The sequence below is a fragment of the Arvicola amphibius genome, chromosome 8, assembly GCF_903992535.2.
Source record: "Arvicola amphibius chromosome 8, mArvAmp1.2, whole genome shotgun sequence".
NCBI lineage: Eukaryota > Metazoa > Chordata > Mammalia > Rodentia > Cricetidae > Arvicola > Arvicola amphibius.
Genome location: NC_052054.1, coordinates 63,355,931 through 63,383,827, shown reverse-complemented (window position 1 = coordinate 63,383,827; position 27,897 = coordinate 63,355,931). Strand labels below are relative to the sequence as shown.

At 38.0% G+C, this 27,897-nt stretch overlaps 1 pseudogene; it reads right to left on the bottom strand.

The window, feature by feature from the left end:
• Positions 1-2,032: 2,032 nt before the first annotated feature.
• The window catches only part of LOC119821746, a 38,567-nt pseudogene continuing 12,702 nt past the window's right edge, over positions 2,033-27,897 (bottom strand).

The window sequence follows — 27,897 nt, the reverse complement described above, 5'->3', positions numbered from 1 at the left end:
TAGCTCCCAAGGTCCTAATGAGGAGCAGAAGGAGCGAGAACATGAGCAAGGAAGTCAGGATCACTATTGGTGCACCTACCCACTGAGACGGTGGAACCGATCTAATGGGAGCTCACCAAGGCCTGCTGGACTGGGCCTGAAAAAGCATAGGATAAAACCCGACTCCCTGAACATGGCAGACAATGAGGGCTGCTGAGAAGCCAAGGACAATGGCACTGGGTTTTGATTCTACTGCATGTACTGGCTTTGTGGGAGCCTAGCCTGTTTGGATGCTCATCTTCCTAGACCTAGATGGAGGGGGAGGACCCTGGACTCCCAACAGGGCAGGGAACCCTGACTTCTCTTTGGACTCTAGAGAGAGAGGGAGGAGAGTGGGGGGAGGGAAATGGGAGGCGGGGAGGATGCAGAAATTTTTTAATAAAAAAAGTATGGGACAGTGTTTGCTTGATTTTCAATTGGAGATGCAGGAGGAAAACAGGTGGAGTGGATGTGTTAACTGAAAGGAAGGATGCAGGAAGCAGCTTCATGAAATCCCACTATCTTATAAGCTAATAGGAAGTATAATTTTAAACATTAAACAGTGGTATCCCACATGGGTAAATAATGCTCCTCCCAGTCATGGTGGTATTAAAAGGAACTCTCTGTACCAGGTACTAATTATCTGTCTAGTACTTACTAGTTAGGGATGCCTGAGAGTCATCCCAAACAAAACAGGTCATTTCTAGTGCTCTTGCTTGAAGACTCTAGGTACATGGTGTTGCTAAAGACACACAGAGAGAGAGAGAGAGAGAGAGAGAGAGAGAGAGAGAGAGAGAGAGAGAGAGAGAAGAGAGAGAGGAGAGAGAGAAGCCACAGTGTTGAATATTCCTGCAAACTCTTCCTCCTGGCTCCCTTTCGCAGCCTGCTGGCAAAGAAAGGGTGTCAGTGGTCTTACTTGTCCTTGGACCCTGTATCATTCAATACCACCCTACATCACAAGTTGTTTGTACTGGTGTAATACTTGCATGATTGGTTATGGGCATAACCAAGGTCTTTTCAGATTGTATTAGAAGCATGATTGATAGAGAAAAATTTATTTCATGGTCAAAAACTCAATCTTGCAAGTTATAAGTCCAAGGAGAGAACCTACTGATGTTTTGTTAATGCTTTTTGTTAATCTGTGCTAAAAATATTTGTTATATTTATGAATGGTACTGAATTCAACTTGACTTAAAGAAGTCTCCTTTTGCAGTTGGTAATGATTAATGCATAGATTCATAACTGTCCAGAAGGTACTAAGTAAAGCAACTGTTAGACTTTGGCAATTACCAGTTCATCATGGCTGAGGGAGAGTCGCATGAGTCACTTTGACCTCTTTAAGATTCTCCCAGAAGTTAATGAAAGCAATATGATTTATTATTTTGGTAGAGTAAATACTTCCCATTTACCTTCCATATGTGAAAATGAAATCATGCCCTCAAGTATTCCTTTAAAATTTTTTATTGCTTTCATTTTAAAGATGGAGTTTCTCTGTGAAGCCATTTGTATTGGATTTTGGACTATGAACCATGCTCAACTCAGTTTTTATTTCCAGAGTGCTGATATTATGCCCCATGGAGACTCAAGAAACACCTACGGGATTTTAAAGCTATTTGTGAGCATACCTGTGATGTTAAATGCTGGTATTTAAGACATTTATCACTTTGCATGGTATTATTATCAATAATTGAATGTTGAACAAGGTAAATGGTTTTATCACAATTATTTTTAGGGGCTGGCAGGATGATTAGTGGGCAAAGCACTGGTTGTTCCAGAAGACCAGCATTAAATTCTCAACATGCACACAATAGCTCACACCTGTTTTCATTTTATTTACAGCTTCAAGGATCTGAAGCCCCCTTCTGTCCTCTACAGACATCAGACTGACATAGAGTTCACAGAAAGTCTTATAGACAAAGCACCCATGCACATAAAGAATAATTCACATAGTTCATATTGCAGGATTTTATTTGAATATAAGTTCTGTGATATTTTATAAGATTTAACACTTCATTAAAGGCTTTCACAAGTTCCTTATCTTTATATTTCTATTATGTACACTTGGAATTTGTAAGTCAAGAATACCATGTAAATGTCACTTGATATACAATGGTGTTCTGTGCAGTATGAAGTCTCTGATGTCTTCTAACATTTGAAAGGTGGACAGAGGATATTCTAAAGTCAACATATTTGTGAAGTTTCTCTCCAGTATGAATTTTCTGATGTGCTCTAAGATGTGAGCAGCTAGTAAAAGACGTGTCACATCCTGTACATCTGTAATTTCTCTCTTCAGTGAGAATTCTCTGATGTGTTATAAGGTTTTTCATGCACGTAAAGATTTGTCACATGTCAGACATTTACAAGGTTTCTCTCCAATAGGAAGTTTCTGATGTCTTCTAAGATGTGAAATATGGTTAAAGAATAGGTCACAGTTTTTGCTTACATAAAGTTTCTCTCCAGTATTACATTTTCTGATGTTGTCTAATATATGAGCATGTATTAAAAGATTTTTCACATTCCCTACACAGTGTCTCTTCAGTATGTGTTTTCTGATGTTCTCTGAGAGTTGAATGTGTAGACAAAGATTCACCCCACTCCTTACATCTGTAATATCTCTCTCCAGTATGAACTCCCTGGTGTTTTCAAAATATGAATTCTGGATAAAGGACCTGTCACATTCTCCACATTTGTAAGCTTTATTGCCAGTATGAATTTTCTCGTGTGTTCTAAGATATGAGACTGTAAAAAAAAGTCTTGTCATTTTCCTTACATTTATAAAGTTTTTCACCAGTGTGGATTCTGTAATGGTTTTTAACATGTATTATTTCAAGAAAGGACTTTCCACATTCCTTTCATTTGTAAGACTTCTCCCCAATATGAAGTCTTTGATGTGTTTTAAGACTTGAATGCTGGGTAAAGAATCTTTTACAGACATTGCACTTGAAGGGTTTCTCTCCAGTATGAATTCTCTGATGCTTTGTAAGAGTTGACTTCACAGTAAAGGATTTGTGACATTCTTGACATGTGTAAGGTTTCTCTCCAGTATGGATTCTCTGATGCTTTGTGAGTGTCGACTTCAGTGTAAAGGATTTGTCACATTCCTTACATATGTAAGGTCTCTGTCCAGTATGAATTCTCTGATGGCTTCTAAGATATGATTTTAGAGTAAAGAATTTGTCACATACTTCACATTTGTAAGGTTTTTCATCAGTGTGGATTCTGTAATGGTTTTTAAGATGTGATATCTCAAGAAAGGACTTATCACATTCTTTGCATTTATAAGATTTCCCTTTAGTATGAAGTATCTGATGTCCTTTAAGAGTTGAGAACCGGGTAAAGGATTTTTCACAAACTTTGCACTTGTAGGGTTTCTCTCCAGTATGATATCTCTGATGCTTGGTAAGATCTGACTTTACATAAAAGGATCTGTCACACTCTTTACATTTGTAAGGCTTCTCTCCAGTATGAATTCTCTGATGTAGTGTAAGAGTTGACTTCAGATTAAAGGATTTGCCACATTCCTTACAGGTATAAGGCTTTTCTCCAGTATGAATTCTCTGATGCCTTATAAGATTTGACTTCACATTAAATGATTTGTCACATGCTTTACATTTATAAGGCTTCTCCCCGGTATGAATTCTCTGATGTACAGTGAGACTTGAGGCAGTACTGAAGCATTTCCTGCATTTCCCACATTGGTGTGTTTTCTCTCCAATGTAGACTGGTTGTTGTGAAAGACTGTCTGTAGTGTCAAAACAGTCATTGTATTCTCCCTGTCTGTGCTCTTTCTTTGCAGTGTAGAGTCTGTGATCTGGGGTAATGTTGGAGCACAAATTTAAGGATGCCTCAGACTCTTTAGAATTGCAAGGTTCTTCTCCAGTGTGCATGCTTTCATGTCTTTCTGGCTTTGATGAATCAATAGAGGCATCCCTGTACCTGTTGCGTCTATAGTTATTAGAGTTGTCTGTAGTTTCACTTGTTCTATAAAGTGCACATGTAGAGGGGTCATTAAGCATTTTGCCAAGCTCCTCACACTGACAGGTCTTCTTTTCAGTCTTCACATCTTGTTGGGTATGATCATATACGTAATAGTTCTCTGGAAAATAAGTACAACCGCATTAATGAAGCTTGTTACTTGATTAAATATTTGGTCAATGATTATCTCTCTAAGATCTGGGTTAAAAAAGTCAACCAGCAACTACTAAGATATTTCCCTTTCATTGTAACTGAATGTATTCTCACAAAACCCTGACAGCCTTCAAAGATCTTTGAATCATAATAGATATCTGTACCTTTTTAAAAATAACTTACACATAAGATAGATCAGGAAATTGAGAAATCAAAAGTTAGCTTTGGGATTAAGCTCATTGATTGATTCAATTCTTAATAAATTCAATTCTTAATCTGTCTTTCTATGTTTAAATATTTCTTCTCAGAAATTGGTGAGTACAGTTTAATCCAATCCCAAATTCACAGTATTTAACTTAACTACATGATAGGAATTAAAGATTACTGTTCAGAAGACCAAAATCCATTAAACATTAAATTCTTACTTAAATGCATTACAGCATTTATTTTTCTCTCTAGATAAACAAATGAGATTTTTCAAAAGGAATGGAGGCAAACCAAGTATTTTGCCAGACACAAGAGGCTCAGTTCATCTGAGGCATGGCTGTCATGGGCAGCTATTGCTTATTTCTATCTTTCACTGTCTGAGGTCCACACACTGCTGCTTTTAACTTTACACATGTGGTTATTCTCAAGTCTAGTCTGTACACCAACTCCTGAGAGTATTTTCCAGAAGAATGTCTGTTTATCCTCCTCTGAGGAGAAAATGAAGGATGGAATGTAAAAGTAGACATCAAGGATGTTGGTTAAAGAATAATCATACATCATGTACCCACATTATTCATAAAATTATTCTAATCTGATGTCAGGATAGTCAAATAAAATGCATTTTGTACTAATATTTACATCATAATTCAGGTGTAATAAGTACCTGTTCTAATCATTACAACAGACAGGATGCTTCCTGGGATCAGGAAACTACACTGTTATATGATTAGGAATCCTTTCAAGTGGAATTGAATATTGCAAAAATGTTCTCAGTTCTTGCTTTCTCTTTCACCCAAAGCCATCACTGTCATCTTGTTCATTCTCTAGCCCACCCTACTGTACCTTCTCCTCTCTACATTCCAGAGGAATCTCATTTGCTCCAGGGCTACCATGCCTACAATTCATGTGTCCTGTGAGGTATCCCATGATCCATGGTAGAATGTTTAGAGAAATACAGAAGTCTAACACAATATTGTTCTCAGTATATGAAGAGAACGCAAAGTAGAAGAATCTAGGAATGATTTCTGTCTTGTATTTCCTGTCAGAATCTTCAGTGTATTTTTAGGGGAATTTTAAAGTTTCACATCTTGAGATTTTTCTCACAATTAAAATCATGTCAAATTCAGGCTGGGCAGTGGTGGCACACACCTTTAATCCCAGCATCAGGAGGCAGATGCAGGCAGATCTCTCTAAGTTAGAGGTCAGCCTGGTCTACAGAGCAAGTTCTAGTACAGTCTCCAAAGATATAGAGAAACCCTGTCTTGGAAAACAAAACAAAAGAAAACAAACAAAAAACCAAACATGTCAAATTCAACAGTGAATATGGAGCTTTAAGATATGGATGTAGATAATATATGACTAAGTTTCTGAATGCATTGAGAAACCAAAATGAGGAGTGTTTGACAAGACTAACATGGAAAAGAAAAAGAAAAATCAAATACCATGAAAACATTTTTTCTCTACTACCAAACTTTGCCTAGTATCCTGTTTTTTCCAATACAGATTAGCAGAGGGTTTACAACCTATAATGCCAGTATATACAAGGAATTAGTTAAGAGTTCTACAAGCAAAATGTTCTTACCCAGAGAGACCAGGTTGCTGTAATTCTCCAACATCACATTAAGGTACAACATCCTCTGAGAAGTGTCCAGGCATTCCCATTCCTCTTGGGAGAAGTACACAGTCACATCCTTGAATGTCAACAGACCCTAAAACAAAATAGTTGTTTGACAATGTGTTACCAGACAGAGTGCTTTCCTTGAGGTTAGCACTTGAGGAAATTGGGGATGAAGACAATTACTTAAACAGATGATTTTAATACATTTACATTTTATAATGTATTATCTAACTCTGTGAAAACAGTATGACACAACAGGCTTACAAGCAATATTCACAAAACATACATTTAAGGTCTGGACACAGTTTCCTATGTATTTTGGGTGCTGTGATTATGACCCTCGGGATTCAATTGTACATGTCTCAGAAGGAAAATTCTTTATGATGAAATGTGCTTTAGTTCCTGTACCTGTAGATCACTGCCACTCAATCAATTCTGTGGATTCTATTGCCTTACAAGACTCTCAGTTTGTGTGTTTGAAACCTAGGACCCATGCCATCCCATTACATAGCAAAGTGGTAGAAAATGGAAAGTGGAGATTTCATGGCTAAGTTCATAGGCAACAAATTTTCATTTTTTTCACAGTAACAATGAATTTAATAACACTGTATACTATCAATTTTACCATTAACTTATAAGAACAGGCAATCTATGGGATTTATTTTGTAAGCATTTTTGAGCTACTCCCAAGCATATAGAAAAATCCACATCATATTTTAGATATTCTAAAAATTCCAAAATAAACAGGAATATGCCAACTTAGAATGAAGTAACGATTTCAGAAATTTTGAAGAATAATTTCTGAAGAATTTAAAAATTGATGGAAGTCCTGTTACAGGATATTTGTTTATACTGCATGAAGATCTGCCTAAGGTACCTGATTGGTTTAATAAAAAGCTGAATGAGCAATAGCTAGGCAGGAGTTCTAGGGAAAGAGATGAACTCAGGAAGAATCTGGTTTTGAGGGAGACTGTTGATAGAGCTTTCTTTCCTGCCTGGTCTCACAGTTGTTCAGTCCCAAAGAAATACACAGAGGTCTACATTGATCATAAATTGGTTGGCCTGTTATCTCAGGCTTCTTATTAACTCTTACATTCTACATTAACCCATAATTCTTGTCTGTGTCAGTCATGTGGCTTGGTACCTTTTATCAGCATGGCATTCTCATCTTGCTTCCTTTGTATTGGGGTGAAGACTGACCCTTTCCTCTTCCCAGAATTCTCCTGTTCTGGTCACTTTACCTATACTTCCTGCCTGTCACCACAACTATACTTCCTGCCTGACTACTGGATAATCAGCATTTCATTAAACTTGTACAACTGACAAACCTTTACAGTGTACAAGACTATTGTCCCACAGCAGGAGACACCAAAGAGTCACAGAGCAGATCGGAAGGAAAGAAGAAAAAAAGGTAGAAATCCACATGACAAAATGTAGATTAATTGAAACAGGTAATTAGAATTATAGGAGTTATTTGAGACAAAGCCTAAGCTAAGATCTCAGCTTTCATAATCAATAATAATTCTCAGTGTCATTATTGAAGAGCTGGTGGTCCCAAAAAAGAAAGTTCAACTACAATGTCCAAGAACACAAGAAATGATATTTAAGTTGTACACCTAAGGGTAGCAATTGTGGATGCATTCAAAGTATCATAGATTTCCTGTCAGTAAAGGAAATTCTGTAAATATGTAAATATGAAATTCTGTAAAAAAATGTTATCACTTTTCCATGTGTTTCAAATATAGAGCTCAGACAGACTAGGGGAATGTTTTAGCTTTTTTTGCATCTGAAGTTTAAAGTTTTCATTGTGTTCCTTTTTAGTACTTATGCTATATTGTCTAAGAGATTTCAGGTTAGTAGTGTTTATGATTCTTTATTTCTCTGGAAATGCATAGTGGTGACATATTTTATCTGAGTCACGAGTCAGGAGTAAGTACAAACCTGTGGTCAGTGCTCATTCCTCAGATCTCCACTTTCAAACACTGGAGTTTCAGGGTAGAGGAATAGAGCCATGACTGCCACAGGAACTGACTAGAGCAAAGCAATCATACGGAATGTTCTTTCTGCAGCAATTGTGATGGTTTATGTACAGCAATCAGGAAATTCCAAGACATTATGCCTGATGCAGTCCACATGATGCTCCATAATGTGTGCTTGTCAGAAAGGGCTACACAGTGGGATCTTGTTTTGGGGAAAAAGAGAAAGAGAAATAAAAAAATATTGATCTCAGGCCAGGAGTGGTGGTATGTTTCTTTAACCCCAGCAGTTGGGAGGTAGAAGCATGTCGATATCTGTGGGTTTGAGGCCAGCCGGGCCTACAGTGCTACTTCTAGGACAGCCAGGGCTACACAGAGAAACCTTGTCTCAAAACACAAAATAAAACAAAAAACCCCCAAACACTGATTTCTCTAGTTAGGGAAGTTACAATTGAACATCTTAACCAAGCGAGTGATGTGAGTCCCAAATATCCTGAGACAAAAAGATGGCAGCTGTCAACAAACACATGGCTTCGTCACAATGATATTAATCACCAAAGAGAAATACAAGTAGACTAGTGTGGTACTTTGAATGCAATTGGCCCTCATTGGGAATGGTACTTTTAGGAGGTGTGGCTTTGTTGCAGTAGATATGGCCTTGCTGGAATGAGTGTGTCACAGTGGGGGGAGATTTTGACTTTTTAAAACTTCATTCAATGTGACACTCAGTTGATTTCCTGCTGCCTGCATGTGTAGGACTCTCAGCTACTACTCCAGATTGTCTTCCTGTATGACAGCATAATGATAATGGACTGAACCCCTGAAACTCCAATTCAATTAAATGTTTTCCTTTAGTAGTGGTACCATAGCCTTAGGGTCTCTTCAGAGCAATATAAATCTTAACTAAGAAAATTGCAATCTGAATCTATACTCGTGACCATCATTTTCATGGTAGGATGAAGGCACATGTGCAAGCCATGTTTTGCAGTATACAGTGTGCTTAAATTTGTAGGAACAAATTATTACTTAGTATTAAAAACCAAACTTGATCTCTTTATTGTACATGCTGCTAATATGTTGTGACAATTATCCCATGTACTTCAGTATGTACTTCTTATAAAGAATATTTAAGGAAATGGACAGTTCCCACATATAGTTCCTACATGACACAGGAACCCTAAGTCACTAATAAATAAATATATAATGTCCATTGTCTCCAAAATTAGGTATCACACAAAGATATTTTCTGTTTGTGTGTTAAAATAAAAATAGTCTCAAAATTACAGATCATAAGTTCATGTAAATTATATGCTCTCTGGGAAAAGAATGATCGGAGATGGACAGAATGGGGAAATTTGCTACACGTGTGTTATTTTTGGTATTACATTTTATAGCTATAGTCATATATACAGTTTTGTATACGCATAAAAAACAGAAGAGGATACAAGAATATGGTAGAGGACCCAGGAAGAAAACCAGAAAGCTAAGCATACACAATATTTGACAAAGGATGCAAAAAGATACAGTACAAAAATGTGGTCTTTTTAACAATTGGTGCTGGTAAACAACCAACACGAAAATTTAATTGGATTCTTATCTCTAATTTCTACAAAAATCCATTCAAAATGGATCAAAAATATTAAAAAAACTAACATCACATAGAAATCTAGAGAATATGGGGAATATCCATCAGGATGTTGGGATAAGCAAGGACTGATTGATCAGAAGGAATGCCAACAGTACAGGAACAGAACAGATGGGACTACATGAATACAAATTGTTTATGTATAAAAAAAATAACAGTATACACAGATAACAAACTGATGGTAGAGAATCTATACCATCAACAATTCAGGTAGGGGCTTGTACCAACAATTTACCAAAGATCACAGAAATTAAATAACAAGCAACTAAAATTGCCAATTAACATGTGGGCAAATGAGCTGAATAAACACTTTTTAAAAGACAAATACACATAGAGTCAATAAATATTGCAAAAGTGCTTGGGATCCCAAAAATTCTATCATGGAAACACAAACTAAAATTGCTTTGGAATATGGCTGTCATCAACTAACCAGAAAACAAATGTAAGAGAGGATTAGGAGAGAAAGGAAGCCTATGCACTGTAGATGGAGGGGAAGGGGCAAATTAATAAAGCCATCGTGGAAATTAGTTTACAGATTATTGAAAAATTGAAGCTATAACTAATGTAAGACCCAGTAATGTCACTTCTTGGACATAATCTGAGAACTCCACACCCAAATACAGAGACATTTACACCCTATGTTCACTGACACTGCATTCACCATAGCAAAGTATCAGAATCATCCTAATTCTTTATCAATGGATTAATGTATAAATGAAAATGGTATACATATAAAATGGAATACCATTTCCCTGCAGGAAAAATTGCAATAAAATGCAATCAAATGGTTGGACTTAGAATGTGTAATATTAAGTGGGGTCACACAGTGTCAGAAATAAGAAACCACATTTTCTCTCAAATGCAGAATCTAGACAATAATATGTTTCTATGAGAATCAACATACATGTGGGCACAGCAAAATATGGAGAAAAGAGAACAATAAAGGTTAAATACCAGGGTTGAGGTGGGATTGAATACAAGTAATGAACACCAGTTATGAAAATGATATAAATCTAAGTGCTTTTCTAGGTCTAGTTCTATCACAGTTATTTTTCTTTTCCTCTGATGAATGAGTTGGTAAAAATATATCCAATAACAAAAATGTAAAATGTTTTTTTAGTACTGTTTTTTTTAGTAATAGATCTTCTCTCCCCAGTGATTACGCTGCCCACATAAAAGTACACTGACTTATACAGTATTTGGGTCTGCTTAATCTCAGTGCATGGATTTTTGTTGTTTGTTAACAATTCTCATAATAAAATATAAAATATTATCAGTAGTGGAAAATTAAAATCTTTCAATATCTAACAATAAAACATTTCCAAAAAAGGACATGACCACTGACCTGAGACATTCTTACTGGAGAATCAGCCATTTCTTCTGGTATTTCTTCTTTGAGTATCTCTTTCAGGAACAATGAATAGATAGATGGCTTCCTGTCCTTTCATATAAGAGGTCAAAAAGAAAAAGGAAAACATTAGTACTGAAAGCTGCAAGAGAGCAATGTCAGACCACATGAAAAGACCCAAGAAACAGAATGTGTCCAGGTATCCAGACAATGTTCCCAAATCCAGGAAAGCATGGAATGACATTTAAAGCTTGAAGAGACAGTCAGTATCAACAGTATTGTTGAATCCAGAAAGGAAATATATCTTCAAACTGATGCAAATATAAGTGCATTTCAAGATAGTCTCGACATGACATAACCTATGTTATCAAACAGCTTTGCAGACAATAATTAGAGGCAAAATTTATACAGGAGAATTAGAGGGTTTTTTCCCATGAGAATAAGGGAAATAATAAATTTCATGTGAAGAATAGTAAAGTCTGGAAACCTGGAAAGTAATCATCCATGGGCAAGACAGCAAATCACTAATTGTCACAGAGAAGGCATAAAACTATTACAAATAACCCATCCAGCAACTACATCACAAACAAAAGCATTGTGAGTAAAAATGTTATGACCAAAAATCTAGCCACTGTAAATTGATATGGAGAATCCTCAATTAAATAAATAGATCCTCAAGTTAAGTAAGTCTAGCACATTGACCCAGTTCTACTTCACAGATGATTGATCAGTCACATTCATTGCCACTCTACTCTCAGTAGCTACAAAATGGAACCTAAATGTTCCTCCACTGACAGATGAATACTGTAAATGTGGTATGTATACACTATGGAATACTATTCAGTTGGAAAGAAAATTGAAACCACCAGCTGTTCAGGTACATAAATGAATCTAGAAAAGATCATATTAAATGAGGTAACCCAGAAAGACAGATATTGCTTGTTCTCTCTCATAGTAAGTTTCTAACTTCAAATGCTTGGATGTGACTACACAACCTGGAGTAACTAAAAGTAACCCAAAAAGTAAAATGAGAGCACTCTGGGGTGTGGGAGGAGTGATCAACAGAGAACAGTGATCTAAAGAGGGGTAACTGGAAAACTGCTTGGGGTATGTGCTGCTAACTATGGAGAATGGACAGACATATACAAAGGAGGGTAAAATAACAGCAACGATTTCTTAAAAATCATAAGGAATTTTTCTTTTGTCATTACTAATATTGCCTATAATACATATAAGTCTCTGGAAGCATATAAAGTTAGCATATAAATAAAAATTTCCCATCTCAGCTGAAGTTGCTCTTCACAAGAGCCATAGATTTTCTAACTAATCACCCCACCCACTTGCTTGGAAATTGTTGGTCACAGATGTCCTTGAGATTCCCAAAACTTTACAGGCCGCTGTGGCTGCCCATGTTTGTTTGCCTCATAGAGGTAGAAGGTGAGTGTTTATTGTTGAAGAATCCATGTGCTTCTGTCACAGCCAGAGGACTTGAGATGGACCATTTTAAAAGTTTTCTCCCTAGAACCAAGCTTTAGTGGAACCCAGCAATGGCCATTGTGAACCACAATATTTTCTCCTTAACACTATAAACATAAGGGTACAAGAGTGGCCCACATATATTGTTGGTAACCAAGAGTTTCTAATTGGACTTAATACCTCTTCAATAAGAGGAAAATCATCCCTGGCCTGGAAACCTAGCCTATTTCTGGGGATTAGTGAAGGCTGAATCTTGGAGGAGAACTTAATCCACTATGCATTACTCACATGCATAGTCATAAGATTATTTTTGCCTCCTAGTCTCCATTCTTCTGTAGAAAGTCTTCTGAGCTGTAACAGGATAAACCTGAGATCTTTCCCAATGAAAATCTCCAGAATTATTTCTAGTGAAACAGAATATGACAAAACTGAATTCTTGTCCTACAGATCCTCATTTCCTCCCTCTCGACATTCTAGGGCTCAATAGGTGAGCAGGACTGCGTGATCAATGCATCCAGCACATGGTAAGGAAATTGTTCAGAAACCAACTGGATTTCTAATGAAGTTCTTTGCTCGATAGCTAAAGATACAGGAGTTTACAAGTGATTCCCCAATTGTCAGGCAGGGCCACAATACTAAAAACATTTAGAAACCATTTTCAGCTAGTGCCACTTGAATGCCACTTCCAGTCACAGCTCAGTCCAATCTCTGGAGCAGAAATGGCACAGAATAATTGGGATCACAGAAGCATACAAAAATGAACTAGCGAATTTACCATGGACCAAATTTGATGAAAGTCTTAAATCCGGCAAAGGAAACATGCCTGAGTAATTTTGCAAAAACCTGAGGAGGTGAAGGGAAACATCCAGCAAACTGTTCCTGCGCACAGAATCCAGACTGCTGCAAATGTGTAACATCCAGTCAAAGCACTCTGTGTAGTCCTCGGCCATCGCGAACCCTCCTATCCATATTCATACCACTGACTCTCAACAGACCACAAAATAAATCCCAGCAGTATTTTTCTTTTAGCATGAATTCAAATTGGTTTTTAATAAACCCCTAGTCAGATATTAGAGTAAATGCTGAAAAATCAGAGAAGTCAAGGAGCCAGCCATGAGTGCAGCTTCTTACCTCTACTGAATCCACAGGCCAAAAGGGTGAGATCCTGTCTCTAGGAATCCTCAGACTGAGTGGGCTTACTTTGCGTCTCCTCCGGCCTTATAGTCCTCTCCCAACCAATGTCTCCCCCTCCCTAATGCTGGGATTAAAGGCATGTGACTCTAAATCCTAAGATTAAAGGTGTGAGCTCTGTTTCTCTTTTAGACTAGTTAAATCTCATTTAGCTCAAAATGGCCTTGAACTGATCTTACTGTTTCTTTATCCCAAATTCTGGGATTATAGTTTTGTGCTACCAAAGTGTGGCCTCTATGGCTAACTAGTGGCTAGCTCTATACAGTGATCTTCAGGTAAGCTTTATTTATTTGAGCATAAAAAAATATCACCACCAGTTGGGACAGTTTTGTTAGTACACACTTTTAATTCTAGCACTTGTGGAACTCTATGAATTTCAGTTCAACCTGGTCTATATGGTGAAGTCTGATCCAGACAGAGCAACAATGTTAGTTCATGTCTCAAACAGAGCAAATGCAAGAACCAAAACTAACAATTTGGTCATGTGTCCATGGAAAAAGTGCTTATCTTTGACCGAGGACACAAAAGATTATTGTAGACATTTGAGTGATGTAGTTGAGCTAGTATAATTTTTCAAAAGTTGCTTTCTAACATTATCCTATACCATAATACCTTTTTTTTTATTTTTGCCTTCTTCCCTACCTTAGGGCCAGTGTTTCTCTGTGTAGTCTCAGCTATTCTTTAACTTGCTCTGTAAACCAGACTCACAAGGAACTCCGAGATTCACCTGTCTCTGCTTTTCAGATGCTAGAAATAAAGGCGCGCACCACCACCACCTGGGTTTATAATGCCTTTTCTTTTTTTCTTTTTTTTTTTTTTGGTTTTTCGAGACAGGGTTTCACTGTAGTTTTAGAGCCTGTCCTGGAACTAGCTCTTGTAGACCAAATGCCTTTTCTAACTGTGAAAATACTTTGATCTGATAACAAAAAACAGCATACTCTGGTTTTCCAGGCTCTAAGATGTACTAAGAACTCAGCACAAGAAGACACATTTCTCTTTTCACTTTCTTTTTTCTATTTTTCTCTGAGAGAAGGTCTTACCCTGAAGCCCTTGGGGCTCAACCTGAAGGTCAGAAAATCCAAATAGACAGCCACTGGCACTTACCTCTAGCTCAGTCTAAAATGACAATCATGCCTCCAGGAATCCTCAGAATATGATTGACGACTGAGTGCTGTCTCCTCCGGTCTTACACTGCTCTCTAGTTCTGGGATTAAAGGCATGAACCACCTCCTCCCAGTTTCTATGACAAACTACTTTGGCTACTGGGTTTTAAAGTATGTGTCACCACTGCCTGGTTTGTAAGGCTGACCAGGGCGATGCTTTTACTTTCTGATCATTAGGCAAGATTGATTTATTAAAATACAATTAAAACATCACTATACTGTACTGCTATCAACACTAGATGGTGGTCTTGTCATTTTACTAACTCAGTAACAATTTAGTGCTAGGGTGCTTAGACTCCTGCCCATGCACATACACACTCTCCCCACCTACCCCCAGGTGGATGCAGAGACTCTTGCTGTACCAGATGCAGAAAATAACTAAGTTATGTGGTTCCTGGCCTAAATACATCAATGACTCTGGAGACACAGAGAAAGAGGAGTAGGTAAGGGAATAAGAAGGGAAACAGGATAAACGACTAAGACATACCATTCTCTAGACTCCCCACAGCTCTTGTAATCAGTAACCAACAGCAACTATTCTTACCCGCACTGACCACACGCTAGACCACAATCAGTCTAGGAAAGGGAAAGGCTCATAGGTCCCACTTTCTATGTCTCAAATGTTGTTTATGGATGAATTATAGGAGAAGAATCATTTGTCTTTAGCTGTAGTCCTCTGCTAAGTCCAGCAGGCTCCAACACATAACTCCAAAATCGCAGTCTCACAGATGGCCCCCGTTAAACTCAGGGGATCCCAAGCAAAATGAATAGAGAGGAACATAATAGAAAGATTTGGTTCAAATTGTGAAACAGAATACTAGAGAGATAGGCCGTGAAAGTAGGCTGTGTTTGAAGTGTGCATGGACAAATACACACTGTATGTAAATATACATATGTGTTTGGGTGTGAAATAGTTAATAATATAAGTTTGTTTGTTTTTCTAATCAGGGTTTCTCTGTGTAACGCTGGCAGTACTGGAACTTGCTTTGTAGATCAGGATGCCCTAAAATTCTGGAGAACTGTCTAACTCTGAAAGAACAGAAGAGACTCCATTTTGAGAAAGAACTCCATTTTAGACAGGACCTAACTAAGGGGGCATGAATGCAGCCCAGCAAAGTCATAAACCTTTCCAAGAAACTGTGCCAGTCCTGGTCAGAGTGTCCCACAGGATGTCCAAACATCTGTTTACATCTGCTTTGTTGCAACATCCCTGTAGGTATTTGATTAACTGCTATTTTGAAATTCCCCTTTACCCTAACCAACAAATGCAAAAGTTGTATTTTTTACCCAATCCCAAAATGCCAAGGCTTGTGCCTCCCTGCCTTGTGGTTTTGCCTGTAAAATCCCCTAACCCTGAAGCCTGGAGCCATTCTTCTCCACCCACTGTGTTGGAGTGTTGTATTGCAGTCCCAGTTAGCTAACATGTAATCAATAAACCCTAGTGTGTTTGCATTGGATGCTGGCTGTGTGGTGGTCTTGTTTGGGGGTCCCTTTACACAGGCATAACACCTCCACTGTGGGAGTGTGAAATTAATGGACTACCCCATCATGCCCTGCTCAGAAATTTATTAATTTAATTTAATTTAATTAATTTTGGTTTTTCAAGACAGGGTTTCTCTATTTTGCTTTAGCACTTGTCCTGGAACTAGTTCCTTTAGACCAGGCTGGCCTCAACCTCACAGAGATCTGCCTGCCTCTGAATCCTGAGGAATTAAAGGCATGTGCCACCACCACCTGGCCAATTTTTTTTTAATGGAAGGAAGCATTTATTTGGGCTTACATTTCCAGAGGAATGGAAATCCCATCATGGTGGGGAACCATAGCAGCAAGTATGGTGGCTGGAGCAGGAAGCTCATCTCACATCTTCATTTGAAAGCAGGAAGCAAAATGAACTTAATGTGTGAGGAGACTAAACACTCAAAGCCCACTTGTAGTACTATACTGCCCCTGCAAGGCTGTACCAGCTAAACCTCCCCAAATAACTCCAGCAGATATTGAGGGATGTTCTCATTCAAACCACTATGTCTTGTTGCAAGGGAATACGGTGAAATGTGATGGAGCAGAACATTCAGGCATGCACAGGCACACACACATACTCATGTAAACATGTATAAGGACTGCCAATAGGATACATACCTAAGAATGAACTTTTTAATAATTTATTATGTATGAGTGCTTTTCTTACAGTATATATGTGCATTACATGTGTGCCTGGTGTCCACAGAGGCCAGAAGATAATGTAGGATCCACTGTAACTAAAGTTACAGATGCTTGTGTGCTGATATGTGGTAGCTGAGAATCAAACATGGGTCCTCTGCAAGAGTACCCAGTGCTCTTAACCAGTGAGTCATCTCCAGCCATGAATGGGTTATTTTTTAGGCATAGCATATGTGTTTTATATTTTACTATTATAATATTATTTGGTTAGTTGCTGCCCTTTTCTTCATGATTTATAGGATTTTAAGTGTATTCTGATTATTGATCATAGCTAAAATTTTATTTTTTTTGTTTGTGTGTCACAAGTAAATTGTTAAGATAATATAGTTAGATTCAGGAAGCTATGTTATATTACCAGTCATAGTATAACATAGTAGTTAAGAATATGAGCTTTGTAGATATACTGCTTTTGTTTAAGTCAGAGTGTCTCTGTATACTGCCATTGTAACCTTAGAGAAGTTTTACAACTCTATTAGATTTCTGCAAATTAAGTTTGCTGTTTGAGTTGTCTCAGTTAAATCTTTGTTTATTAATTTTTGTTCTTTACTGTCTCTGTGGCTTTGCTTGTAGGCGACATAATTTAGTTCTTTTGTATTCTTCCTTCATTTCTCAGTTATTAGGCTGAAACTTGAAACTTGTTTGATGTAATAGTTAGTGGAACTGATCCCTCCTTGAAATCAGATCTCTAACCCCCAAAGTCTTAATCTTGGTAACCTGTGCGTGTGTGTGTGTGTGGTTGACATGAAGCCATACCAGTACCATTATTGATTAACACATATTTTATGGATAGTTCTTGTAACATTACTGCAACACACAATTTCTTGGAGAGACAAACTGCTTTTGTGATGTTTTATACCATCAGAATTTTAAGTGGACATGTGTAACACCTGAGTTTGCTGACTATAAAATGCGATAGTAATGAAATGATTGCAGTAAGAGTATGTGTAGTAATGAGCTGTGGGCCGGCTTCCTGGCTAGCTTATGCCCCAAAATAAAAACACACAAACTGTATTCATTTAAACCAGCCTCTTACTCGCATCTTGATTAACCCATATCTAATATCTGTGTAGCACCACGAAGTGGTGCTGTACCGGTAAGATTCTAGCATACGTCCATCTTGGGCTGGAGCTTCATAGCGTCTTACCTGGTGGCTGGATTCATGGCGACTGTCCCAGAGAGCAGAGGCAGGGCGACTGTCTCACTTAGGAGAGGCGTGGCATCTGACTGAGCCATCTACCTCACTTCCTTCTTCCTGTTCTGTCTACTCCACCCACCTAAGGGCTGGCCAAGGCAGTTTCTTTATTAAAACAGAAGACCCTCCCACATCAAGTATGGACCACAATTATTTTTGTGTTGTTTACTTTTCTCTCCACAGTGAATGGTACCATATATAGTTTCTGTGTCTGAGTGTGTAAAACTTTGATTAATATTAACTTTTCATGATACTGTAGTTTTTAAAGCTCCACAATGTACATCTATTATTTTATCATGGTAAATGATAAAATATAATATTATTTATGTGTTTTATGTTTTGAAAAGTCAACTATATTAGTTCCCTTGTTTGTGTGTGTGAAAAATATGTAGCTCAGGCTAGCCTCAAACTCACCATTCTGCTTTAGCTTCTGACGCACTCAGATTACATAAGCATGTCCCACCACACTCAGCTTAACTTTTTATCTAGGAAAAACTTTTAAATTATGAACATATGCGGGAGTTATTTTATATCTTACTAGTTTTTATGTATTTTGTTATCAATTCTAATTTTTCATTTTTATTAAGGTTTATTCATTGAATTTACAGTTAGTAAGGTATTTAAGAATAACTAACTTAGACATTTTTGCTCTCAGTATTAAATTTAATTGTATTATGAAGACAGAAATATTTTAGGGATACTGATGTTTTAAGCTTTGTGACTTAGTATAATCATCAGATTTTATAATTTCTATTTTCTCAAAAACATTTATACAATTGAAAGGTACATAATTATCTGAGAATTGTTTTCAGAGTTCAGTAAATCAAGCTTAAGTTTGTAATTTTCAAATTAATTGTAATTTAATTTTAAAATAAAATTTTCTTTTATTGAATTTTATTCCTGTTGGTTTACCAATATTAGGGTTTTATTCAAATCTCCATTTTGATATTGGATTTGTCAATTTTTCCCTGTAATTTCATCAAAGCTTACTTTATATTTGTTGTGTCATTTATTAAAACCATAGAAATTTGTCAACATTTCCTAATAACTTTAATATTTTAATTATCTGCTGTTTTTGTTATCCTTATTTTTTTTTCTTCAAACGTCTGCTTCGCCTAATAGCTGAATAAGTTTTGAGCACTTATTTACGTGCCACATCGTTGTGTCCTTTTCTTTTTTTGTATTTTTTTAATTAAAAATTTCCATCTTCTCCCCTCCTCCTCCTCCTCCTTCCCTCCCCTCCCTTCTACACATACCCCCACTCCCTCCGTCTCCAGGCCAAAGAGCCATCAGGGTTCCCTTCACTATGTTAAGTCTAAGGTCCTCCCAACTCCCCCTAAGTCCAGGAAGGTGAGGAACCAAACTGACAAGGCTCACAGTGAGCCCATCCATGCTGTAGAGTCCAAGCCCATCGCCATTGTCCTAGGTTTCTCAGTCAGCCTCCACCATCAGCCACATTCAGAGAGTCTGGTTTGGTCGCATGTTCCCTCAGTCCCATTTAAACTGGGCTTGGTGATCTCCCGTTATTTCTGTCCCACTGTCTCAATGGGTGAACGCACCCCTCACGGTCCTGACTTCCTTGCTCATGATCTCCCTCCTTTTGCTCCTCATCAGGACCTTGGGAGCTCAGTACGGTGCTCCAATGTGGGGCTCTGTCATTTTCCCCTTCCATCGCCAGGTGAAGGTTCCATGGTGATATGCAAGATATTCATGAGTATGGCAATAGGATCTGGCCATTTCTGGCACCCTCTCCTCAGCTGCCCAAGGAACTAGCTGGGGGCATCTTCCTGGACACCTGGGAACCCCTCTAGAGTCAAGTCTCTTGCAACCCTAGAATGGCTCCCTTAATTAAGATATATACTTCCCTGTTCCCACATCCACCCTCCCTATATCCCAACCATCCCATTCCCCCAAGCTCTCCCCATCCTCCACTTCACACTATTCTCTCCCCATCCCCCTATCCCCCCATCCCACCCCACACCCAAGTTCCCAATTTTTGCCCGGCAATCTTGTCTACTTCCAGTATCCAGGAGGATAACTATATGTTTTTCTTTGGATTCACCTTCTTATTAAGCTTCTCTAGGATCACAAATTATAGGCTTGATGTCCTTTATTTATGGCTAGAAACCAATTATGAGTGAGTACATCCCATGTTCATCTTTTTGGGCCTGGGTGGCCTCACTCAGGATGGTGTTTTCTATTTCCATCCATTTGCATGCAAAATTCAAGATGTCATTGTTTTTTGCCACTGAGTAGTACTCTAATATGTATATATTCCACACTTTCTTCATCAATTCTTCCACTGAAGGGCATCTAGGTTGTTTCCAGGTTCTGGCTATTACAAATAGTGCTGCTATAAACATAGTTGAACAAATGCGTTTGTAATATGATTGGACATCTCTTGGGTAAATTCCCAAAAGTGGGATTGCTGGGTCCTGAGGTAGGTTGATCCCAAATTTCCTGAGAAACCGCCACACTGTTTTCCAAAGTGGTTGCACAAGTGTGCATTCCCACCAGCAATGGATGAGTATACCCCTTACTCCACAACCTCTCCAGCAAAGGCTATCATTGGTGTTTTTGATTTTAGCCAATCTGACAGGTATAAGATGGTATCTCAAAGTTGTTTTGATTTGCATTTCCCTGATTGCTAAGGAGGTTGAGCATGCCCTTAAGTGTCTTTTGGCCATTTGAAATTCTTCTGTTGAGAATTCTCTGTTCAGTTCAGTGCCCAATTTTTTAAATGTGTTAATTAGCATTTTAAAGTCTAGTCTCTTGAGTTCCTTATATATTTTGGAGATCAGACCTTTGTCTGTTGCGGGGTTGGTGAAGATCTTTTCCCAGTCAGTAGGCTGCCTTTTTGTCTTAGTGACAGTGTCCTTTGATTTACAGAAGCTGCTCAGCTTCAGGAGGTCCCATTTATTCAATGTTGTCCTTAATGTCTGTGCTGCTGGGGTTATATGTAGGAAACTGTCTCCTGTGCCCATGTGCTTGTAGACTACTTCCCACTTTCTCCTCTATCAGGTTCAGTGTGTTCAGATTAATATTGAGGTCTTTAATCCATTTGGACTTGAGTTTTGTACATGGTGATAGATACGGATCTACTTTCATTCTTCTTCAGGTTGACATCCAGTTATGCCAGCACCATTTGGTGAAGATGCTTTCTTTCTTCCATTGTGTACTTTTAGCTCCTTTATCGAAAATCAGGTGTTCATAGGTTTGTGGGTTAAGATCCGGGTCTTCTATTTGATTGCATTGATTAACTTCTCTGTTTTTATGACAGTACCAAGCTGTTTTCAATACTGTAGCTCTGTAATAGAGTTTGAAGTCAGAGATGGTAATGCCTCCGGAAGTTCCTTTATTGTATAAGATTGTTTTGGTTATCCTGGGTTTCTTGTTCTTCCATATAAAGTTGATTTTTGTCCTCTCAAGATCTGTGAAGAATTTTGATGGGACCTTTAAGGGGATTGCATTGAATCTATAGATTCCCTTTGGTAGAATTGCCATTTTTACTATGTTGATCCTCCCAATCCAAGAGCAAGGAAGATCTTTCCATTTTCTGGTATCCTCTTCAATTTCTTTCTTCAAAGACTTAAAGTTCTTGTCAAATAGATCTTTCACTTCCCTGGTTAGAGTTACCCCAAGATATTTTATGCTATTTGTGGCTATCGTGAAAGGTGATGCTTCTCTGATTTCCTTCTCTGCTTCCTTATGCTTTGTATATAGGAGGGCAACTGATTTTTTGGAGTTGATCTTGTATCCGGCCACATTACTAAAGGAGTTTATCAACTGTAGGTGTTCTTTGGTGGAGTTTTTCAGGTTGCTTATGTACACTAGCATATCATCTGCAAATAATGAAAGTTTAACTTCTGCCTTTCCAATTTGAATCCCCTTGATCCCCTTGTGTTGTCTTATTGCTATTGCTAGAACTTCAAGCACTATATTGAAGAGATAAGGAGAGAGTGGACAGCCTTGTCATGTTCCTGAATTTAGTGGGATGGCCTTGAGTTTCTCTCCATTTAACTTGATGTTAGCTGTCGGCTTGCTGTAAATAGCCTTTATTATATTTAGGAATGACCCTTGTATCCCTAATTTTTCCAAGACCTTTATCATAAAGGGGTGTTGAATTATGTCAAATGCTTTTTCAGCATCTAATGAGATGATCATATGGTTTTTATCCTTCAGTTTATTTATATGATGGATTACATTGATAGATTTTCGTATGTTAAACCAGCCCTGCATCTCTGGGATGAAGCCTACTTGATCATAGTGGATAATTTTTCTAATGTGTTCTTGGATTCGGTTTGCCAGTATTTTATTGAGAATTTTTGCATCAATGTTCATGAGTGAGATTGGCCTGTAATTCTCTTTCTTGGTTGAGTCTTTGTGTGGTTTAGGTATCAGGGCAACTGTAGCTTCATAAAAGGAATTTGGCAATGACTGTTCTATTTCTATATTATGAAATACATTAAGGAGTATAGGTATTAGGTCTTCTTGGAAGTTCTGGTAGAATTCTGCATTGAAACCATCTGGTCCTGGGCTTTTTTTGATAGGGAGGTTTCTGATTACAGTTTCTAAATCTTCGCGACTAACAGGACTATTTAGATTGTTCACCTGGTCCTGTTTTAACTTTGGTATATGGTACTTATCTAAAAAAGTGTCCATTTCTTTTACATTTTCCAATTTTGTGGCATACAGGCTTTTATAGTAAGATCTAATGATTCTCTGAATTTCCTCTGTGTCTGTGGTTATGCCCCCCTTTTTATTTCTAATCTTATTAATTTGTTTGTTCTCTCTCTGCCATTTGATTAGTTTGGATAGGGTTTGTCAATCTTGTTGATTTTCTCCAAGAACCAGCTTTTTGTTTCATTGATTCTTTGGATTGTTTTCTGTGTTTCTATTTTGTTGATTTCTGCCATCAGTTTGATTATTTCCCGTCTTCTACTCCTCCTAAGTGAGTCTGCTTCTTTCTTTTTTAGAGCTTTCAGGTGTGCTATTAAGTCTCCAATGTGTGCTTTCTCTGTTTTTTTTTTTTAAAGTGGGCACTTAGTGCTATGAACTTTCCTCTTAGCACTGCTTTCATAGTGTCCCATAGGTTTGAGTATATTGTGTTTTTATTTTCATTAAATTCAAGGAAGACTTTAATTTCTTTATTTCTTCCTTGATCCAGGTGTGGTTCAGTAGTTGACTGTTCAGTTTCCATGAGATTGTAGGCTTTCTGGGGGTAGCATTGTTGTTAAATTCTAATTTTAATCCATGATGATCTGATAAGACACAGGAGGTTACCAATATGTTTTTGTAACTGTGGAAGTTTGCTTTGTTACCAAGTACATGGTCAATTTTTGAAAAGATTCCATGAGCCGCAGAGAAGAAGGTATATTCTTTCCCATTTGGGTGGAAGGTTCTATAGATGTCTGTTAAGTCCATTTGGTTTATTACCTCCATTAAGTCTCTTAATTCTCTGTTAGGTTTCTGTCTGATTGACCTGTCCATTGGTGAGAGAGGAGTGTTGAAGTCTCCCACTATCAGAGTGTGTGGTTTGATTGCTGCCTTGAGTTCTAGTAATATTTCTTTTACATAAGTGGGTGCTTTTATATTAGGGGCATAGATATTCAGGATTGAGACTTCATTCTGATGGATTTTTCCTGTAATGAGTATAAAGTGTCCCTTTCCATCTCTTCTGATTGATTTTAGTTTGAAGTCAACTTTGTTAGAAATTAGTATGGCCACACCGACTTGTTTCTTAGGTCCATTTGCTTGATAAACATTTCCCCAACCCTTTACTCTGAGTAGATGTTTGTCTTTGTGGTTGAGGTGTATTTCTTGTAAACAGCAGAATGTTGGATCCTGTTTTCGTATCCAATCTCTTAGCCTGTGCCTTTTTATAGGTGAATTGAGTCCATTGATATTAAGTGATATTAATGACCAGTGGTTGTTAACTCCAGTTGTCATTTTTTATTTGGTAATAGAGATTGTGTGTTTCCTTTCTTTGAGATGTGCTCGTGAAGGGTCGCTAGATATCTGTGTTATTTTGAGCAATACTGGACTCCTTTGTTTGTGGTTTTCTTCTATTACTTTCTGCAAGGCTAGATTTGCAGCCACGTATTGTTTAAATTTGTTTTTATCTTGGAATATTTTGTTTTCTCCATTTATAGTGAATGAAAGCTTGGCTGGGTATAGTAATCTGGGCTTGCATCCATGGTCTCTTAGTTTCTGCAAAACATCTATCCAGGACCTTCTGGCTTTCATGGTTTCCATAGAGAATTCAGGTGTAAGTCTGATAGGTTTACCTTTATAAGTTACTTGACCTTTTTCCTTTGTAGCTCTTAATATTCTTTCTTTATTCTGTACGTTTTGTGTTTTGATTATAATATGGCGAGGGGATGGTTTTTTTTTTTTTTTTTTTTGATCCAGTCTATTTGGTGTTCTGTAAGCTTCTTGAACCTTAATAGGAATATCTTTCTTTAGGTTTGGAAAGTTTTCTTCTATAATTTTATTAAATATATTTTCTGGACCATTGACCTGTAATTCTTCTCCTTCTTCTATACCTGTTATTCTTAGGTTTGGACTTTTTATTGTGTCCCAGATTTCCTGAATGTTTTGTAATGAGAATTTGTTGGATTTGCTGTTTTCTTTGATCAGTGCGTTTATTTTCTCTATGGTATCTTCAGAATCTGAGATTCTTTCTTCTATCTCTTGTATTTTGTTGGTTATGCTTGTTTCTGTAGTCTCTGTTCATTTACATAGATTTTCCATATCCAGCTGGCCCTCGGTTTGTGTTTTCTTCCTTGCCTCCATTTCAGTTTTCAAGTCATGCACTGTTTCCATTATCTGTTTGATTGTTTTTTCTTGGTTTCCTAGGATATCATTTACGGATTTACTCAATTCTTCAAACTTTTTGTTATTCTTCTCGTCCATTTCTTTAAGGGAGTTTTTCACCTCCTGTTTAAGGGACTCTATTACTTTCATAAAGTCAATTTTTTCTACTTCTTCTTGATTAGTGTGTTGAAGTCCTCCTGTTGTAAATTCGCTGGGTTCTGGTGCTTTCATGTTGTTTTTCAAATTGTTGGAGGAATTCTTGTATTGGCGCCTTCCCATTTCTTCCTCTGAATAATCCCCTATTGGTCTTCTTTTACAAGTTCAATTCTCCTTGCTGGCCAGGCAGCTCAGAGGTAAAAGGCCTACCTTGCTGCAGGCAGGCTATTGAAACAGAGGACCTCCCACCCACCTGGGTGCACTCAATTCCTGGTCCTGGCGCCCAAACAGGCTGCGCTGTGGGATTTTGTGGCCCTAGAGACGGGAGGATGAAGCGGGGGTTCTGGGTGCAAGCTGGGAAGGGACAGGAAGAGAGAGGCAGTATCCGGGGAGAATAGCACCTGCAGGAAGACCAGGAAGGGTAGGGGGGGTGGGAAATGTCCGTGGTCCCTCTCCGGGTGGCTGCCACGGTTCAGGCACTCACTTACCCCAATGAATGATGGATCTTCTGGTAGACAGTCAGGTCTCCTTGCTGGCCAATCAGCTCGCTGACAAAGGGCCTACCTTGCTGCAGGCAGACTATTGAAACAGAGGACCTCCCACCCACCTGGGTGCACTCCCAAATTTTTTTTTCTTTTTTCTTTTTTGGGTTTTTCGAGACAGGGTTTCTCTGTAGCTTTTTTAGAGCCTTTCCTGGAACTAGCTCTTGTAGACCTTAAATGATTGTATCAGTTTGTATTTTCTTTTTGGTTGTATACTTATGTTTTCTTTCTTTCTTTCTTTCTTTCTTTCTTTCTTTCTTTCTTTCTTTCTTTCTTTCTTTCTTTCTTTCTTCCTTTCTTCCTTTCTTCCTTTCTTCCTTTCTTCCTTTCTTCCTTTCTTTATGAGACAGTGTTTTTCTGATTAACAGCCCAGGAGTTCCTGTCCTGGAACTCCCTTCGTAGAAAATGATGACCTTGAATTCACTAAGATCCACTTCCGCTTGATCTGGATTGATGGGTTAATTGAGTACACCAGCACACCCTGAACATTATCTGGTTTAATATCAGGAAGAGCTCAGAGCCAGGTGTAATCCTCTATTTGGGTGTGTCGATTAGTTTTTGTCTGTTTGTTTTTAGTTGTTTTGCACTCATGTTTTAAAAAGGATTTCACTGTGTAGTGTTGATTGTACTGAAACTCTACAACAGCTTGTTTTGTACTCTGGAGTACCCGTATTAAAGGCATTTGCCACCACCACCTGATGTCAAAGCTCTTTTAAGTAACTTTTCCCATATGTTTCCTCTGGAGTTCTGATAGAATCCTGTCAGTCTGACCACGGGGTTGTTTTAAGGGTGACATTTTATACGTGCTTACGTTGCATTTCTACTGAAATCTTTAGTTCATGTTGTTTAAATTTGATGTGTTATATTCATCTGTTTCAATTAGAGTTTCCAATTTAGTGTCACAGAAGTCTTTAAAGTCAGTTAACAAGAGATCAACTTGATCACTCATTTTCGTCATGCAGGCTGTGCAGTTACCTTGCATAATTGACAAGACATGGTAAGAGAAGGAGTGTTATTGGCAATCAGCTTTCATCCCAGCATTCCGTAGGCATAGGCAGGTAGATCTCTGTGATTTCAAGACCAGACTGGCCTACAGAGTGAGTTCTAGGTCAGCAAAGACTACAGAGCAAACAACAACAATAACAAAAAATATAAATATCAGCAAGGACATGAAAGCCTTTTAACCCAGCACTCAGGGGCATAAGCTGGGGAACTCAGAGTTCAGGTCAATGACATCTATATAGTGAGTTTAGAAAGACAGAAAAACACAGAGACATTGTCTCAAAATAATGCAAACTGCTCTATTAGAAATATATTTTATAGGACAAGAAGCACCATGTAAGCTTCCAAAGGAAGGATCCAAGCAAAAGTCCTATGAGCCCTATGAACCACATGATGTATCATCCTGGCACAAGAGCCCTAAGAATGTAGTAATGAAAAGCATAATTTGGTGGTATCATGAAGCACGATCATAATTAGTCTTATTAATTATGAAAACCCTGAGTCAGCTATTGAGGGTCAAAACTGAAAGATGAGAGAAAAGGTGTACCCAGTCACCAGAGAATTCTTATCTTTACAAAATCTCAGATCCAGTGGTTGGGATATTCTCTTTCTCTCTCTGAGTCCTCAGACTGACTGGGCTCAAGATCTTGTCTCTAAGAGTCCTCAGATTGAATGGCGGAGATCCTTTACAAATCCTTAGATTGAATGGGCCTGAGATCCTGTCTCCACCCACCTTATATTTTTGTCTCTACCTCACTAGTGCTGGGATTAAAGGTGTGAGCCTCCACCACCTGGCTCTGTTTGTTTTATAGACTCATTCAATCTCATGTAACCAAGGGCTTGAACTTCTGATCTTCCTACTTCCTTCTCCTAAGTGCTGGGATTAAAGGTGTGTGGCATCACTACATGGCCTCTATGCTTAAATAGTGGCTAGCTCTGACTACTTATCTGCAGGCAAGCTTTATTCATCAGAACACAAATAAAATATCATACAACAGTAAACAACAACTCTCTCATTAGACTTAAGACCCTCTTAACTAAGGAGAAACCATGACTGTACTAGACATCCAGCAGGTGCTGGTAAAGACATGAATCATGGAGGACAACAAACAGCCAACACTTTACTAAACCATCATAATCCCTAACAAATAACTAAACATTTATTTTTGTACCCACAGGTAAGGTTAATTTTTGCCCCTCAT